Source organism: Mesocricetus auratus, unplaced genomic scaffold, assembly GCF_017639785.1.
Source record: "Mesocricetus auratus isolate SY011 unplaced genomic scaffold, BCM_Maur_2.0 Super-Scaffold_100011, whole genome shotgun sequence".
Classification (NCBI taxonomy): Eukaryota; Metazoa; Chordata; class Mammalia; order Rodentia; family Cricetidae; genus Mesocricetus; species Mesocricetus auratus.
This window is the reverse complement of record NW_024429195.1, coordinates 60,733,104-60,751,078: the sequence shown is the minus strand read 5'-3', so window position 1 is coordinate 60,751,078 and position 17,975 is coordinate 60,733,104. Positions and strand designations below refer to the sequence as shown.

At 36.9% G+C, this 17,975-nt stretch overlaps 1 protein-coding gene across 2 annotated transcripts in view; it reads right to left on the bottom strand.

The window, feature by feature from the left end:
• The window catches only part of Syt1 (synaptotagmin 1), a 381,145-nt gene that overhangs the window by 318,635 nt on the left and 44,535 nt on the right, over nt 1–17,975 (bottom strand). For both annotated transcript variants that reach the window (XM_040754927.1, XM_040754928.1), the window contains one exon: nt 15,512–15,577. The gene's annotated coding sequence lies outside the window, so the exon portion shown is untranslated. Of the gene's footprint in view, nt 1–15,511; nt 15,578–17,975 lie in introns of those variants that run through there.

Genomic DNA, 17,975 nt, shown 5'->3' with positions numbered 1-17,975 from the left:
GTTTTCAAAGGAAAATATTACAAACAGAAAATAATCCCAGAGCACAGCTTAGCACTCTTGAGATCTGGAAGAATTTATCCACTTCACGTATGTGAATGGTAGATCCCCAGAGTCTTGATTCAACTTCTGTTACCAAAGGATTAGGCTCAATTATGATTAATTCTTTAATAATAAAATTGATACCATATTCATGCATTCAAACCAGATACTAGATTACAGTACACGACAAAATATGCTTCTGAATAACTACAGCCTAATTAATTATTTTAGAAAGCCTTTAAAAGTTTGATTTACTAATTGGACCCTCCAAAACTAAAAGGAGGAAATACAGCTGCCAAGCCCACAGGAGACTTCATTCCACCTGGCAACCATGAAGTTGACTTCATGGTGCTGTCATGCATGGCTGGGTTTGACAAGTATGTTCGGTTTTATTAAACGATCAAGGGTCATATCTAGACTGGTAGTTTGCAACTGAACTTGAATTATCTGGAGACCTGGAATGTTTTCTGCCTCCCTCCTGGCATGCTAAAACCTGGAGACAACATTGCTAACTGAGTATGGTAAATGCTGAAATGCGCACTGAATTCATCCTGCATCTTGATGACCACCATGCTTCTGATCTTCACCTAATTTAATTGGGAGAACAATTTTGCCATGAGTGTGTTTGTAAGCAGTGGTCCAAGGATGTGGGTGGATGCCCATGATGGACGCTATGTATGTGGGCCTGGCTTTGGTGTGTGGTATGTCTATAGGAGGTCTTTCCAGGATCTAGTTCATTAAGATAAAATCTGTTTCTATCTTGTTAAAATGTGCTTGCTCATTTGTAATTTTTACCACTTTTATCTAGGGCACTACCTTTTGGTTCCTCTTTCCCCTTTTACTTTTAATTTGTTTCAATTTTCACATAAGTGACCCAAAAAACTCCGCAAGGTTACTCCTAGAGCTGATAAACACCTTCAGCAATGTGGCAGGATACAAGGTAAACTCAAAAAAATCAGTGGCCCTAGTATATACAGATGATGAAGTGACTGAGAAAGAAATCAGAGAAACATCACCTTTTACAATAGCCAAAAACAGCATCAAATATCTGGGGATAATGTTAACCAAGGAAGTGAAAGACCTGTATATCAAGAACTTTGTGTCTTTGAAGAAAGAAATCAAAGAAGATACCAGAAAATGGAAAGATCTCCCATGCTCTTGGATTGGTAGGATCAACATAATAAAAATGGCAATCTTGCCAAAAGCAGTCTATAGATTCAATGCAATCCCTATCAAAATTCCATCACTATTCTTCAAGGACCTGGAAAGAACATTAATCAACTTTATATGGAAAAACAAAAGGCCCAGGATAGCCAAAACATCCCTATACAATAAAGGAACTTCAGGAGGCATCACCATACCTGACTTCAAGCTCTATTATAGAGCTATAGTCCTGAAAACAGCTTGGTATTGGCACAAAAATAGGCAGGTAGACCAATGGAACCGAATCGAAAGCCCTAATTTTAACCCACACACCTATGAACACCTGATTTTTGACAAAGAAGCTAAAACTGTACAGTGGAAAAAAGAAAGCATCTTCAACAAATGGTGCTGGCATAACTGGGTAGTGGTATGCAGAAGACTGCAGATAGATCCATGTATATCGCCTTGTACAAAACTTAAGTCCAAATGGATCAAAGATCTCAACATACATCCAGCCACATTGAAACTTTTAGAAGAGAAAGTGGGAGATACTCTTCAACGAGTTGGTACAGGAGACCACTCCCTAAACATAACACCGGTGGCACAGGCACTGAGATCAACAATTAACAAATGGGACCTTCTGAAACTAAAAAGCTTCTGTAAGGCAAAGGACACAATCAAAAAGACAAAAAGGCAGGCCACAGAATGGGAAAAGATATTCACTAACCCTACATCTGACAGAGGGCTAATCTCCAAAATTTACAAAGAACTCAAGAAACAAGTCTCCAAAACACCAAAGGATCCACTTGAAAGGTGGGGTACAGAGCTAAATAGAGAATTCTCAGTAGAGGAGGCTAAAATGGCCAAGAGACACTTAAGAAAGTGCTCAACATCCTTAGCCATCAGGGAAATGCAAATCAAAACAACTCTGAGATACCATCTTACTCCTGTCAGAATGGCTAGAATCAAAAAAACCGAAGACAATTTATGCTGGAGGGGATGTGGAGAGAGAGGAACACTCCTCCACTGCTGGTGGGAATGCCAACTCATACAGCCTCTTTGGAAATCAGTATGGAGATTCCTCAGGAAAATGGGAATTAATCTACCACTAGACCCAGCAATTCCACTCTTAGGCATTTATCCAAATGAGGCAGGTTCATACAACAAGGGCATCTGCTCCACTATGTTCATAGCAGCATTGTTTGTAATAGCCAGAACCTGGAAGCAACCTAGATGCCCCTCAACTGAAGAGTGGATAGAGAAAATGTGGTACATTTACACAATGGAGTATTACTCAGCAGAAAAAAACAATGGAATCTTGAAATTCGCAGGGAAATGGATAGCACTGGAAGAAACCATCATGAGTGAGGTAACCCAGTCGCAAAAAGACAAACATGGTATGTACTCACTCATATATGGATTTTAGATATGAATCAGGATAGTGCCAGTCTGCATTTCCACAGATAGAGAGTCTGGGAAACAGGAAAGAACCTAAAAGATATGCATATATGCATAGTACCCAAGAGAAGAGGATGGAGACAAGATCCTCTGAATGGATGGGGAACAGGGCGAGGGGGGTAGTGGGACCTGGGAAGAATAGAGGGGGTAAAGAGGAAGGGAGTTGGTCATGGGGGAACAGGAAGTTGAGGGGGTGGGGGTAGAATAGGGGAAGAGGGAATCATAGGATCGAAGACAGATCAGGCACCTGAGTGACCTCGAGTGATCTAAAGGTATAACATCAATTGGCAAGCTAAGCAATAGTGGAAGGACCACCTCGAATGCCCATTCCTGATAATGAACTTGATGTCTATAACTATCCGGGAGCCTTCATCCTGGGACTGATGGAAGCAGAGGCAAACACACAACTAAGCACTGAACTGAACCCAAGGAACCCAGTGACAGAGAGAGAGGAATGATGAGCAAATTGGCAAAGAATGGGCTGGCAAAACCAGCAGAGACAGCTGATCTGAACAGGGGAGTGCTCTTGGACCCCAGACCGACAGGGGGGGAGGCCAGAATGGGACTGATCTGGACCCCCCAAATGTGAGTGTCAGTGAGAAGGCCTGGACAACCTATGGGGCTCTGAGCTGTGGATCAGTGTCTATCCCTGGTATACAATCTGTCTTCATGTGCCTATAGCACAAAGAGAGATGCTCTCTCAGCCTGGACTCTTAGGGGAGTGCCTTGACCCTACCAAGAGTAAAATGATAGACTCTAGACATCCCCTATATGGAAGGATTTGGCAATAGGGTGGGAGGGAGGGTGGAAGGGGAGTGCGGGAGGAGGGGAGGGAGAGGGAACTGGGATTGACATGTAAAACAAGCTATTTAAAATTAAAAAAAAAGAAAAAAAATAAAAAAAATAAAAAAAAATAAAAGAAAACAACAACAATAAGTTTTGGAGGAAATTCTCTATGACAGGCTAAATCTCCACATTTTAACATTTGCCTCTCTGGCCCCTGTCCCTTCTTCTTGCCCCTTTTCCCACAGTCTTTATTTTCCCATCTCTCTCATTCCTCCATCTATTGCATTTTCTTGTACTCCCTTTCCTTCATGAAGACCTCCTTTTGAAGGAGTACAGCACTGAGTCTTAACTCATGGTTCAGTGCTTCTGCATGGCTGGAAAGAATCATCTCCAAGTTTTAGTCTCAACTGACTCCTTGTTCACTGGAGGCTGCAGGTGAGATGACAGTTTATGTTGCTCACATGCAGGACATCTCATGAGAAAGTAGAAACACACACTGTCCAGCAGGGGGAGGTCAGCCCAGGAAAGGTAAAGGCAGAAAGGAAGGTAAAGCTCTTAAATATCTAAAGTATAAATGCCATACTACCTTTGGCAGCATTGGAGATGTTTCCTATGTAGGGGTGCAGAAGGCAGCATGTATTGCTTCATGTGTTTTATCAGCCTCCTTAGTTTAATCTTACAAACCTTGTGTTTAGTTTTTATTTAATTCAGTTTTTAAAACTCAGAGGATATGGTGTTGTTGATTTTGCAAATTACTGGTAATGAGATAGTTGCATATTTATACAATAAAGCCTTCATGTCTCTACCTCCTCCCCTCACCATGTCTTTCATACATCTATTATTGCATATGAATTGAGGAATGCTTTGGGTTGGAAGACATTATGAAGACAGACTGCACTGGCTATAATATCTTAAAGGGCAGGGATGGAATCCTGGTAGGAGACAGCAGAAAACATTTCTTATATTGCTTTTCGGACCAGCACAAGTTGATCTCAAACACTATTATTATTTTGCTTCAGGCAGCTATTGACTGAGTGAACATAATCCCACTCACTTTTCAAGGGCATAAACATGTAAGTTCTGCAGTTGTCTTTTACTTTGATGAAATATAAACAGATGATTTGTAGAAAAATGAAGCTATTTTCACAGATGGTGCTAACTTAATTTATAATTCAATATGAATTTATAGCCTTAGGTACTATTACAAAAAAAGGTAAAATGCCAAGTATAAACAACAGTTCTGTGAGATTGACCACAGTCTGAACACCATTTCCATTTCTGAGGTAATTAAAATCAATCATGATCAGAAAGATAAAAGTGATTAGTATTATCATGAGAAATCCACTTAGCTTCTCAGCATCTTAGTTTCCTCATCTATAATATAAGGCAATGATAGCTATTAGACAGAGTTGTCAAAATTTTATATAATGTGAAAATTGCTAAGAACAGATCTTGGAAAATGGTAGCCATTCAATAAACATAGTTTTTTGCAATTATAAGAGGCATTGTAAAAAACCCTCCACCACATTAGAAAAATTCTATAAAAAAGATTTCTTCTGCATTGTATGAACCAAGATAACACTTAAATTCAAGTTATTTTATATTCCAGGTGTTCAAAAGAAAAAGAAGAAAACATGTCTGACTTTGTACTTCCAATTTCTGTTGTCATGGGGAATTTCGAAAAATGAAATTTAACCTTCAAGAGTAAGTGGCACATTTGAAGGTCTGTGAAAATAAAACAAGAAAGAGAAGAAAAAGCATAGAGAGAGAGAGAGAGTGCAAGTGTTTCATGGTAGCAGTGAAGGACAAGTGGGCGATTTTCAGAATAATAATAAGCAATCCCCATCCCAAGGCAGCACTGCTTCAACTTCATGCACAGTGGGGAACTTTCTGTGCTCCTCAGGACCAGATTGCACATGCAAGTTATTTGTAACAGAACATTGAAAAGTCAATGAAGGCAAACCTGGCAGGCAGCCGCTGACAGGAAGCATTGGAATCAATAGGATACTATTAGACTTGTCTTTCCCAAGCAAAACACAAAACCATTGTGGCTAAAAGCATGACAGAGCTGTGAAATTTCCCTACTACAGTAACTTCAAGCAACAGGGGAACAGGCTCTAGTGCCTCACTCAACACATCAAGGAGTAATAATGAAACCTCATCATGGACTTTAGTGTTGAGGATCACTCAAGAAACATGAAGGTTCTAGACAAGATACAAGATCGTAAGACATGGGTTTCAGAACAGAAACGAACAGAAAATAGCTTTTCCTGACCTTATATTTTCTGCTCCTATCAATTCCATTATTTAGGCTTCTACAGAATAGATTATGCAGAAAAGTGGGTAAGAAACAAAATGCGTTACAACAGTTGTTTCTCACCATGTAGATGCAAGCTTTAAGTGCTAAACCCTGATGATCTTGTTACAGCCTTAGCTCTAACCAACCACATGCAGACATCAGGCTGGGCCATGTTCTAAGAGACTCCATGAGGCATCAAACAGCTTAGGTATTATTTCAGTTTGTATGTTGCTCTGAAAGTCTCTGTTTTATAATCAGCTTCTTTCTCAATTTTGAGGCTGGAGGATGATTCTGCACCTAAGTGAACATGTGGACAACACCATCTGCCCAGCTCCACCCACCAGGCACAAAATGATGAATGACTTGCCCCTGGGAGCAGTTGCTACCCCATGAACTTAGCAGCATGCACTGAAGGAACACATGGGTCTATCAGAGTCACAACCAGAGAACCTAGCCCAAGAGCATATCAGATACATCAGACCACGGAAAGGGTGTAATTCTCTTCTGGTTGTCCTAGGGCACTTCAAGCTGGCTCAGACTCACTGTTGATGCAGTCACTTAGCTGTCCTTGGCTTATGCTCCTCTTTGCTCATCAGGACCCAAACTCTGTCGATCCTTTGTAGGGACCCAGTCCTGCTCTTTCTCCTTTATTGCTGTTTTTTATTCTGTAGCTTCATTGTCAAGCTTGGGACCGGCTACGGCCTGACTCAGAGCCAGCAAGCTTTTCCAGTATCTGTAGTTCATTCCATTCAAGGTTTCTTAACCTATCAATGGACTCTTTTCTGGTGTCTGTAGTTCCATTCCATTCAACGTTTGTTAACCTATCAATGAACTCCTACACATTCTGATTCTTAGGTCTCCTTGACACTCTGAAATCCCTCATTTCTTTAACCCTTTTCCATCATTTTCTTACCTACATATACACATGTATTTACTTCATGATATTTAATGTCCTACCTGGGAGTTATTATCAGTAATTAAAATTGGAATAAAAGATCCCGTGTTTAACTCAGGCAGGATTTTTTTTTCAGGAAAGTGAAATTAACTAGCAAATTGCTACCATTGAAACCACTGTATTTTATGAATTTATGGTCATTCAATAACTTCTGACATAGTATAAAGACACAAATGTGTTCATTTACACTTTTTACATAGTAGAGACACAACACATACTATGTGCTTAATTAAAGTTTTCATGCCCATTAAAATGTAAAACCAGCATGAAAATATGTCACAGAGGGTCAAAAGGAAGTGCTCTTTTCTTTGCAAAGCTTTTCAGGCAGTAATTAAGCTAGCTCCACCTACTGCCTTCCAAAAAACATACTCGCTCTATACAATTGAGTTATAATCAATTTAAAGTGGCTGTCTATTCTTCTCTAATGGAAGGGGCCTGTGGAATAATGGAGTAAGAGCCTTGTTCTCCTTTTCCATTCTGACAGTTGTTAGCTTTGAAAGTCACTTAACCTTTCAAACCCCTAGCATCATTATTTATAAATTTGTTACATTTGCCTTACACAATAAAGGTAACATTTGTATCAGAAGACATATATGTGAGTATTTTATATCCAATAAATTCTAGCTATGAAAATATTATGAAGTATATAAAGAATGTATGTTAAAAATGTGAAGGGGAGGAATGAATAGGTCATTTTCCTTGTATTGATTTAAGATTTTTACCAGTAATCTTGAATAGCACTACATAATAGACAGATAATAAATCTTAGGAAAGCTAAAACAACAACAACAAATAAACCTGAAGGCAATACATTTACATTTCTGCTTTGAATCAATAGCTCCCTTACTATTCTATTTATTTTTAGAGAAATGTTAAACCAAAAGTCTGTTTAGCTCTAAAAATATTCTAAGTGGCCATCAGTATATAAAAAAAGACAATCGAGTGAAGATTGGCTAACTCCAATCTGAACAGTTAAAATGTGTTAATTTGTGATCCTGAGACCCTAGCTATCAAATCAGTCTCTTACTTTTGCTGATTGCCTATTGTGAACTATTTTTCTGTCATTAATTTTAAAATTATTTTATAATGAGAGATATGAATGTATTATACTCCTATATTTTAGTTATATTCCTTACGGAATTGGCAGAAAGATGCCACTTTATATGGCAACTTTATTAAAGTATACTCTGAATAGATTAACAAAGTATAATTACATGTATTGGAATATTAAGCCTTAGAAAAAAGACACTCTGATATATATTATACTCATACATGGATAAAACCTGGTACTCTGCTAACTGAAATAAGCTAGTTTTTCATGGTAATTATGTGATTCCAATATTATGAAGTATGGAGAGCAGTAAAATTCATAGGAGAATTTTCTGTGTTGCCTGACCTGGAAGTTCCCTGGGAATGATGGAGTAGGGGATGGAGAGTCTTTAATGGGTCAGAAGTTAGGGTGTTGGAAAATGTAGACTTTGGTGTGTCTGTGTTTTAAACCACAGTGATGAGTGCACCACAAGGTGAATGGAGTCAATGCCACTGAACTGTTTACCAAAGCATGGCTAAAACAGCAGAGCTTTTGTTATATATATATATATATATATATATATATATATATATATATATATCATATTATATGTATTTTAGTACAGATAAAAGATGTCTACAGTAAATCATGGATTTGTGTGATGCCAGAGATACACCTTTGGAAAAATACAAGGTTTTGTAATGGACTGTTTAGGGCACAGATTTAATGTAGCTTCAGTGAGGAGGAAATCAGGCATGAGAACATTTAATGAATGCATTGCTGTGACAGATCTGGGTTGAGCTACTGTCACTGGTTCAAACTCCAGTGAAGATCACTGTTGTTTCAGGATCTGAGATCAAAGATGACCTCATCACACCCAGCAGCTCACATACTACAGAGTAATGAATTGTCATTCATCAAAATATCATTCCGTTCTGTGCCTGTGACAGGGTCTGCAGAATGGCCCACACCTCAGGTTTTATCTATTTTGCAGAATGGGATTTGTATCTCGCTCTAAATGTATATGTGTGCTGCTTGAGCAAGTCAGTTTGGACTTCAGTATATCTCTCTGTCCTCCTTCATAAAATGTGGATGTGACAGGACACCTCACAGGCATGCAACGGCACGTGAAGGGCTCGGCAGGGAGTAAGGGCTCAGTTAACAACATCCTCTACTGTTGCAATAAGTTCTCAGGAGACATATGCACTGTCTGGGCTCCCAGATAATGGTTGGGCTTAATTGTGTGTAACAGACCGACTCACCTATGATGGCAATTCCATAGTTGTTTATATAAGTACAGAAGGAAGTACATCCATATTTATCAATCATTGTAAGTGGGGTTATAATATTGAAGCCATGTTGATTGCATTTTGGTCCAAAGTTATGCTAAATGCTGCACATTAAAAATTGAAGATTACTTACCTAACCTGAGTTTTTAGTTGCAAAGACGGGTCTATACCAATAAAAACAAAATGCAAATGTTCTCCTTTGTATACAGGGACAATTACATGTTTATTCTATTACTATGTACTTTTGTATGTGGGGTACGTAAGATGCAGATGTATGGGATCACTCGTGTAATACAGTTTGAAGTCTAACCTTACATATGAAAAGCACAGATAAACTCTAGTCCATTGCACCTTATTGAAAGCTTCTCCCATTGATTTTGTAGATCCATTAAGACAATGTATTCATATTGAAATAAATACCATAAGAGCTCCGAAGCAGAGGACTAGAAGACAATAAAACACCACCACTAGGACAATGGAGGCATGCTGCCTAGAAGGCACAACTCCTTCTGTATTGTTTGCTGTCCTGTCTTAACATGGCCTACAATCCCTGAACACATTTTTTTTATTTGGGTTGACAGTTGAAGAAGGGAGAGAAGAACAAATGCAAGGGATGATGGGAAATGAAGACTTATACTGTGTTTCTTCTTTGCACACACTTTCTCCACAGTCTCTGCACTGGGCATTTTGATCCAGAGAAACATAGGGCCAATGTAATGGCATGTGACATGGAAACCACTGCATGGATGACCAGGATAGAGAAGAATGTCTGGTTTGAATCATATTTACATCAGGAAACAATACAGCAAAGGTTAGAAAGAGAGAGGCCATGTGAGAAATCAGCTTTAGTAACTTTTCAAATTTTGAATCCGTTTAGAAGAAATGGAGAAAGTTCTTGCTGTCTGCCTCTCCCTCACTCTCACAGTCCCTACTCCCCAAGCTATAAATATTGTGTCTGGGTGTGAACTGTGGATTTTCACAGCTTTATTGTGGGGCCGTTCTGGGTAAATAGCCATTTTATGAAATGAGAGCCAACATCTTAAAATGGATTTGTTATGTAACTCGCAAGCTGAAGACTTCCAATCTCACTTGGTTCTCAGCCTTTTCATTTAATGATAAATTTGTCTATGGCTTTGCCTTTGATGAAACACATTGATAATTATTCAATTTTTCTGTGCTAGAAACTGGATATATTCAGCATTATGTAATTGTGCAAACTCATTTTTCTAGAGTTATGTCAATAGGCAGAATTCAGAGGAAAAAGCTCATGCTCACTATATTACAATGGCATGATAAATTCTGTGACATATTCATGTTCTGTAATTTCTAAAATTATACAATATTCAAAATTTCAAAGGTAACGGGAAAGTTCTACTATAGTTGAAATATTGTGTGTCTCATAAACAACAATTACCCAAGAAATGACACAGGGAATATAGAATCAGTGTTACCTGTAAGCATACAAGGCATAAGGGAATCACAGCTTCCAGATCAGCTGCCAAGAATTGTACTTCACAATACATCCCAAGACACTGAAAATTCATAGACTATGACTTTGTGTTTCATACGAGTTACAAGCCACTGTATTGTGAGCATTTGTGTGAAACAGCTTTCATTTGGCCTAAAACATTTTGTATAAATTCACAAAAATAATCTTTGTAGGGTCCAAGTGAAAATGGAAAACAGAATAATGGCAGAACAAAGACTATGTATTAGCCATAAAAGCAAGGGGCAGAGGTTGCTCAGATGTACAGTGGATTTTGTGCTGTGTCCTATATGTGTTTTGGAATAATGAAAACAAAAAGGAAGAAGTAAGAAAACATTTTCCAATGAATGTACTTTTTCTTGAAGTAGGAGTTGTCATTTTTAAGGTTGGGGTATACATATTTCTAGAGGCATAATATTTGACATTAAAAGGGAAGAGGAGTTAATACTGATAGTCCATAAAAGTATTTTCATGAAAAAGTTTAAGACAACACTCCCACTTAATTTGTCAATTAAAGATATCAACAAAGATAATTAATTGAGTTACCAAAATGCTGATAATATGTGTACATATTCTTTATCACAGGGACACACTATAAAAGCAATTAATTTTAGTATTGGAGATTTACTTTTGGTGGAAGGATAACTTTGTAGGTTTAACTTCAGATATCACATACAAAATGTCTGTATACTTATGTGAAAGGTCCCTGGTAGTGCCATTAAACTGCCCCACACTTTGGACAGCTACCTCTGTATCATGCGTGACAGGTAATTTATATGCCAAAGTCCCAATGCAATAATTTGGTGGTGAAGAAGAAAGCCTTTCTGGCACACTTTGTAGCATAGTGCCTCTTGATTTGGCTCGCTCTGGGCATAGAAGACTATCAAAGTCTTTGAGGCTTCTTCTGAATGCTATGAAAGGAGTCACACTGCTTCTGTGTCTAGTATCTACATTTGCTTTAAGGGGGAAGAGCATTTCAAACAGACTATCAACAGCCTCTACCTCCCTCTTTCTTTCATTACCCTCTTCTTATTTAGCCCATGCAGATGTGCAAAATTTTTAGTTTTAAGGGAATGATCCTTTGATATTCTAAGGGATACATTATTAATAGAAATTATATAATTACTATTTACTGATGTTGTTGTAGGACCATCTATAATAAGCAGTTAGTAAACATATCTTGCCATTCTCGTATAAAAACCTAAAAAAGTTATTTTCATTTTTGTAGAGGAGACTAAGGCAGAATTTGTACTCTTCTTTTGGAGACATAGAGCCAGCAGGCAGTAGAAACTGAACTTGAAGAGCACAAGGATTTGTAATTACAAAGGAAAACAATGCTATCCCGTAGTGAGCAGAAGCTGAGAAGTGAGTGGGTCAGAAACAGAATTAAAACTGGTTGCTGGTTGTTCAGAGATCTGATCCATTTTGTTTAACCTCTGCAACTTTGAACTTTACTCAATACATTTTAACACACAGATGATATTTCCTCTATATCTCCCTTACAACTCTTGCAGCTTTCAGAATCATGGAGGATTAAGGTTTTCAAAACACAAGAAAATGAAAATGAAGGCACAAATAAAAATGAATACACATTTTTAGAAATGTGCTAGATTATTTCAAGTAGTTAGCAAAAGAAACAACCTTGTAGAGGGTGCTAACTCTACCTCACAAACCCCCATCAAGGACGGCACATTTCCTACTCACTTAATGGTCACAGACACTCAATGGAGGGTTGACAACATAGACTTGTATACTACACTGCCTTAGATACCAGAACTAATAAATGGTGCAGCTGGAATTTGAACAATAAATCCACTGAAGACAATTCTTTAGTGATTCAAAAATTATCTTGCATCAGGAAATGTGCTTAAGCTTAAAAAAACCCAACAATTATAGGAGAACTATTTTAACCAATATTCAAATGAGAGAAACAAAAATTAAAAATTCCATTTTCATTATTTAAAATAAACACTGAATAATATTAAGTATTTTGGTAACTGCTAGTAAGTATCTTGAGAAGCTCGTTTCTCACTACAAGTAAATTATATTGCTGTTTCCTTTATTTTTTTTTACTACTTCTGTCATATCATCATTTATGTAGGAGGTTGCAAAAATGCAGTTTGTGCTAAGCATGGTGTTAGTATTTAGGCATCTCTACTTCTACTTGCCTGTCCTTGGGGTTCTGACAGGATATGCCCTCAGCTGCTGCCACTAAGAACACCACCTGTGCACATTCACTATGTTACCTTTTAAAAGGGTCCTGCTCACCTCTCATGTCTCTTTCTTTCTTCTCCTCTCTGTCTGTCTGTCCCCCACCCCAGTCTCTCTTTCCCCTCTCCCACTGCTCCTGTCCCCAGAGGCTGGTCTCCCTCTTTCACTTTTACCCCCTTTGCAATCCTTTTCCCCTGATTAATAAAAAACCCTTTGCTTGAACTCTGTTGCATGATGTCTTTCTCTCTCTAGCCACTTTTTAAAAATGACAACACTTGGTAACTTGAGACAGGAAAAATAAAGATTGATTTTTAACAGTAACTACCTATTGCATGCAAAGGCGGTTGCCTTCATATAGTATTTTATCCTCATTTTTATCATCTGTAAAAGTATGGGGACATATGGCTCTCCTCCCTTCCCCTAAGCTGCCCTCACCTGCCCTCCTCTCCTCTTTCCTGTCCTTTTTATCCCCTGATCTTTCTTGACCTTTCTTTGTAGTTCATCGACACATCCATTCATCTACCATCTCTCCATCTCTCTTTATATGAACATTTAGTCAGCATGACACAGGAAAAATGTTAGTTGACTAACGACACTAGAATCCTCAGTTCTGCTGCTAGATATGAAGTATGGGTAAAGGAGTTAGCCTGCCTCACCTCCATAGTTTAGAAGGGACAATCAGTACAATGAGGATATTAGACCAGCGTGTATGTTTCTCCTAGCTGTATGTCGTCATCACACTCGAGTTGCCATATCATCACCCTCACACCCAGCTCAGGCTTACAGGTTTTGATACACTGACTTACTACTTCTGACAATGAAAGACTTTACTCAATGAAGCCTGTGAGCATCATTTCCATATAATGTTCATTCTCTGGAAATCCACAGAAAAACATTTTGGTTATAGCCTTCTTTCTAGCAGAGTACTTCTTACTAAAATGGAAACTTCACATTCTCTTTGTCATTCCAGGAAAGTGAGGCCATTAATAATAGACATACTTAACATCAATTCCCACAAGTATTTAGTAAGGTTTTGCAAATCTAGGATAATATTCGAGTAGCTCCCAAGGAGTATGCCCGAGTGTCTGAATGATTTTTTGACATTTCCTCTCTGCTATTAAGATTATCTAATGTAATCAGGAAGCATGGGCCATGGTGTTCTTCACAGTGTAACTAAGTACCCAGAGGTGGAGAAAAGAATTATTTAAAACCAATTTCAGCAGCACTTTATCCCTGAGTCCTTATTTTAATCACAAAACTTTTGTGAAATATAAATGCCTGTACTCCAAACTTTTTTTTCTAGTAATATCTCAATTGCCAGCTTTTTTCTTAAGCTATGAGCTTTAAGGCAATATTAAATGAGCTTGTCTGATTCTCCAATGCTAAAAATTTTTACATTTATGTTTTTAATTTAGTGCAAATTATAATAACTTTATTATTTCTGGTGTGAACATTTTAGTATGTATCAGGAACTGCACAGGGTGTTTGACTTTCATGCTGTGCTTCACACAATGACAAGTCTGACATGACAATGTCTTTAAAGACTAAAGTATACGTGAAGACACTTATCATCTAATCATTCCACTTTTAAATCAGAGTATTTTGTACACAAACATATTAATATATAGTAATGGAATAAATTACATTAAAAAATTAGACTCAGTTTTGTCGTTGTTGATGTGACTATTTCTGAGTAACTTAGTATACCTTTACTTGCTAAATAGAAGACACACAAAAGCTGAGATGAATGACTGCCCTAAACCACAAGTAATGCACAAAGACGAGGCACAAGTTCTTTCTTGGAAAAATGCTATTTTCTTCAGGACTATCCCAAATAAATAAATAAATAGGATTCATAAGAATGTGAGTCTTCTAACATATGCCTCGTTAAATCCTACTTCAAACACCAAGAAATTTATCAATGCACTTGAGCAATAGATCAAAACAATTTTGTATAAATAAGATCAGAAAAATGGTTTTTGATAACTTTCCACAGTGACATTATAGTTAGAGGCTGAGAAATGATGACAATCCTCTTGGGATTTTTGGAGCAATGCCATTTCCAGCTCTTTTCAATTCAAACACAGATTTAAATTCATATGATGTGGGTCATTAATATTGATTCTGATGTTACATACCTATTTTACTGGATTGATATGCATACACTCAAGATATATAGTTCTTTGCATCTCAGAACTCTTCATAATGTCACCAAATATACCATAAAATGATCACATTAAGATACACATAATTCTGCTTAATAAAATATATTTTTAAAAAACTATTGCTGGTAGAAAGTCATAGCTAAAGATGGAAATACATTTAATAGTTAAGTCTTGAGAAGATTGGAAAGAATTGAAATAATGAGAATAAAATACAGACTTTAAGACTTCTTATATCATTTTACATAAATGTTTAATGATTGTAAATAAACCAAACATATTAAACTTCAACTTTTTTCTAAAATGAGTAAATTTTCTATCACATAAAAGAAAACGAATCATTTGTGTTTTTTATATTTTCCCACTCATTCCTCCTTGGAATGATTCAATGCTACTCAAAAATATATGGAGTCAACCTAAATATTTCAGCACCAGAGATGTAGCAAACAGATTACCTTTCCATTTATCTAAGAGGATTATAGGATAAATCATTTCCAGTGGGCTCTAGTGAATTGAAATTGAGTATCAGAAGGTGCTGTAGGCTTGCTATTTTGATTTCTAATCTTAAAACTTAAGGAGGTGAATATTTGTGTAAAAGATGATCTAATTTTGCAGAAGGTCTGGTATAATTATCTTGTCATTAAAGGACTTACTGTTTTGCTGGGGTGTTCTGGAATATTTGGGGTTGTCTGTTTCTTTCAGAATCTCCTTTCTTCAATCTAAAAGAAAAATAATACATATGACAATTACTTGAGACTGTCTTAAACAGGACATTAAACTTCATTAATATTTCTGCCTTAGATTCTTGCAATATGACCATTTAAATACAAAATATGCCATCTTCGTGAATATTTACTATACACAATATAGTGCAGAAAAGTAGGACTTTAAAATTGGTTTGAGAACTTTGATGAGGACTATGTAGATAATTTACATACTCATCTTATAAAAAGTAAATTATAAGATTATGCTCTTTGTAGACTCAGTTTTGAAATGAAAATAACAAATCATGAGAGGATATTGAAGCATTATAGAATTGATGTGAATATTATAAATCAATCTTACACATTTGCCTCAAATTTTATGTTTTCTTTGAGTTAGAAAACCTTCAATATATCATGACTATTTCCTCATTTTCAGAAATTAATCATGGTCTAGATATAATCTAATCTTACTCTAGCACACTGGATATATCTATAAACATACATGTATACAGACATGTGAACCCATCAAGCATTAGGAGAAAAGGAAGTGCACATTCAATATAGTCTCAGAGAATAATAACATAATATCAGAGTTTCTTTAGTGTTGTAAGTAATGTAATCAAAAATTTCTGATTTAGTTTGACAAGCTCGGAACTCATAAACGAAAATTCAACACTAGGGAGATAAGTATCTTGTACTACAAGTTCTCATCACTTTTAGTTCTCAGAGTGTGAAGTTCAAAGTCAGGAGACAATGTAATATTTCCAAATAGCTTTCTGATAAGCATTCCGGTCTGTTCATTCCAACTATGAAAACATTACAACAGCAGCATCTCTTGCTCCTGGCCCACAGAGGAACTGAGTGGAACAGATCTGAAGTGACAGCTATACTTCCCTAGCTGCCTTCACTGCATCTGTTCAGGGGTTTACTCTCCAAGGTCTGCTTTTGTTTCATTCCTGCATGAAACTCGACTGCTTTCTAGAAAAATTCACAAGCATCATGGATGTGAGAACGCACTGAAATTTACTTGACTCCCTCTTCAACACACAATTTCAAGCCATCGTCAATTTTATGTAAAATCTCAGTAGACTGTCTTCGTATGCTGCCACACTTTGTTGATGCAAAATCCACAAGATTCTCTGTGTCTATACAATAAGATACAGCGACATGCAGCACTTTATAAGAAACCGGAAAAGTGTGTTAGAAAAAACACATCCCATCAAAAATAAGATTTGATGGTACACATACTTAACATTATTATTACCAAGGGTCAGGCTTCCCCAAGGGATGTCGTGAAAGGATTAACCAGCTTTTGCTGATGTATGCTGTCTACAGGGCTTTGATGTCACTTAGGTTTTACATGCATATCTGTTGCAAGGATAAGTGGGCAAGCCTCCTCTATTGTAGGGCACAAATAACTATTTTATACTTAATCCATGCTTGAAATATGGGTGTATCCACTATTTTTATGGTAGCCAATTTCTGTCTCTTTGATGTATAAATGTTTTTTTTTAATCTAGAGGGAAAAAGAAACAAAAATCATGCCACATCAGTGCTGTACAAAATTCTCATTTATCTGTATGTTGGTGGAATTAAAGCAGTCCCAATCACTAGGTCCACTCAGCTAATTTCTTGTACCTAGATTTGGTTCTTTTATGATTTGGCATGGAACTTACAAAAATATCTGTTTTGGAGGTTTTTCATAAAGTATTGGATACATTCAAAACCAATATAGCTGATGAGGTGTTATTGATATTTTTACCTAATATTAGAAGCAGGCTGAACAAAGAGGGAAGGAAACTCACAGATTGCTCTTGGTAGAGTAGATAGAAAGTAAGTTGTCCATTATTTTTAGCTCTTATGATGATGTAATTTACAGAATTAAGCTAAATCTTACATTCTTTAGACACTGTGAATATACTTCAAAATTTTGCCTTTTCTGTGGGCAGGGAAACATTCATAGTAATTTTAATATTGGAGACTTAAAAGCAGCAGCTATAAATCTTTAAAAATAAGCTTATTCTCAATAATGACAAACATTAACAATTAAATTGAAACTTTAGTTTCAGATATTTCAAGTATTCTGTTTTTCTGGAGTTACTAGTCTTAACAAAACACTAATGTGGCATCCTGTTAAATATTAATTAAGGGATTTAGTGAAATCTTGCAAGGAGGTCACCTACAAATGCTATCTGTTTAGCTCTTAGTCATGTGACTCAAAACAGACTGACCCTGAACCTTTATATGTCAGAACTGTAAAATGCTGACACACTCACAGCTTTCTCTCTCGGATCACATCTAACAACTGCTGAAACTCATGGCCAGGACATAGTCATAAGGTTGAGTAGCCATACTCTTAGCACAGATATTTCTAATCCTCAGGGATTTGGTTACAAATTTTTTTTGGCTCATA